At 28.1% G+C, this 2500-nt stretch overlaps 1 protein-coding gene across 2 annotated transcripts in view; it reads left to right on the top strand.

Moving 5' to 3' along the window:
* Positions 1-2500, top strand: part of LOC106876115 (uncharacterized) — a 93271-nt gene that overhangs the window by 16857 nt on the left and 73914 nt on the right. The gene's annotated exons all lie outside the window — the stretch shown is intronic.

A 2500-nucleotide genomic window follows, 5' to 3' on the forward strand; every position in this document is an offset into this window, starting at 1 on the left:
GTGCTCGAACTCTGCAAGAAGTTAATAATTTTTTTTGACTAAAACACAACTGGAACCCTAAGTAAGGCATGTGTAAAATTTGAATGAAATCGGTTGCGTAGTTCTCGAGTTTTAGGGATTCACACAGACAGACAGACAGACAGACACACAGACACACATTCTCATTTATATATATATATATATATATATATATATATATATATATGCATGCGACAGCCGTGTGACAAATGTGCTTGCAAGTAAGACTGTTAGTGATGCGAGTACGGTAATTAACAGTCACCAGAGTATGAATGGTCGTGGTGGTTGTCTCTTCTTCATGAGAGTGGTAACGGTCGAGTATATTAATGGTGGTGGCGAGGACATATGTAGTAATTATAAAAATATTTCCTGTGGTTTATAATAGTCTTTAATCTAGATATCAATACAGTCTTTGGCTTATAGAAGTTTTTCAACATTAACCTAATTGTTATTATTGTTCCGCTTCTCCGAGACTGGAATGTAGACGCGGTTGGTATTTCATAATGAAGGACGTTTCTCTATTAAACATTAGAGTGAAGTTTTATTATCATAAAATTTATAGAGAAGTAAAACCGTAAATTTAAAATGTTTGTTACCTATGCATATGTCAAAGTGTCTACGCTTCATAGCAATTACCAACTACTATACCTACATGTATATATATATATATATATATCAGGATAAATTATCCGTTTATATATAGATCAGGATAAATTATCCGTTTATTGCAGAAAAATACGTTACTGGCAAATTTATAAGTTCTAAAATTGCAGAACAATTCGTTGCTGGACAATTTAGTTTAATGGTAAAACACTTGGCGTAATCACAGAGATGTAAGTTCGAGTCTCATGGGTGACCAGTAACGTATTTTTCTGCAATGTATGGATAATTTATCCTGATCTCGCTATTTATAGCATTATCACGCGTTTGAGAAATAAATTTATTTCTGTATCTTACAATACATCGCAACGCTTCTAAAAAAGAACAAACTTTGTTTACTTTCATCGTTAAGTGGAATTTATATATATATATATATATATATATATATATATATATATATATATAAATTTGATAGGTTTCGGCAAGTATAAGCCCCGGCCATGTCTAACTTAATAGCATCGACTGGTGAAGACTTTTAGTCACATATGGGGCACCATAGCCCACTCTAGCAAGGAATTATTACTTTTGGAAATATTAAAATTTAAAATATTAAAAATTAGAAATAATAATATATACTGTCCTTCTTATAAGTTGTCATGTTAGTCTTTCTGAAGTATGTAAAGTTTGTTCGTTTCTTCCTTTGTTGAAGTTTCGATTTCTAATTTTTAATATTTTTAATTTTAATATTTCTAATACTTTAATATTATATGGGTATATAAAGGGTTCTTAATGCATCTCTGAAGAACGGAATTACTAATAATAAGATGATCTTTACATCACTTTGTGTTTGTAGTAATATCCGCGAAACGATCGTAAGATATTTTATTCTTTAAACTTTAGGTTTCTTTATATTTTATAGTTTAGAATTTATAATATTCATGATTATTTACACATAAGTTTTTATACGCATATATATTTAAACATATATTTATCTATTTTTAGATTTTTATATGTATTAATATTTATATTCCGTATATTTATGTCTTAAACTTTTAAATTTATTATGCTACCATGTTATGTTGGATGTATATCTTTCAAAATTCAAAATATTAAATATTGATTTCCTGAATATATTATTGATGAGTTTATTAATTTATTAATAATATAAAAACACATATATACACATTTATTTGCTCAAGATAATTGAGCACTCAACATAAGTTCAGTTATATATTCTTTTAGAATATTTCTTTTAGAATATTACTTATAAAAGTTATATATATATATATATATATATATATATATATATATATATATATATATATATATATATATATATATATATATATATACATATATATATATATAATGTATAAATGTATACATATATCTTTATGCTTGTATGTATACCTGTGTTAGTATATGTTAGGCGGGGTGTAGTTAAGAGATCTGATGAGACATCTGCTGCTGATAACTGTGGAAGTCAGTACAAATGTATATATACATACAAACCTATATGTATGAATACTTTCGTACTAATATGTGTATTCACCTTTGTATGTCAAACATTGGAGGAAGCTTTGAGAAGACGACTGTAATTTTATCTATTCTCTGTTTTCACCTGTTACTTGGCTAAAAAATTCAAACTTTTAGTTTAACACTCGGCATTCATATTCTCGAACCGATTCCCAGATACATTTTTTAGGCTCTTTTTTCTTTCCTCCTATCACAGCTGAAGACTATCAAAGGAAGTGGTAATCATTTTGTTCAGCTCTCATAATACAAGGTGTAATGCATTATGACACAATGCAACAACGAATATCACCACTTATATGGTTTTCCAGTTTTGAAAGCAACCGTAAGATATAGTATTTGCAGTAGA

Source organism: Octopus bimaculoides, chromosome 3 (assembly GCF_046866305.1).
Source record: "Octopus bimaculoides isolate indiv1 chromosome 3, ASM4686630v1, whole genome shotgun sequence".
NCBI lineage: Eukaryota > Metazoa > Mollusca > Cephalopoda > Octopoda > Octopodidae > Octopus > Octopus bimaculoides.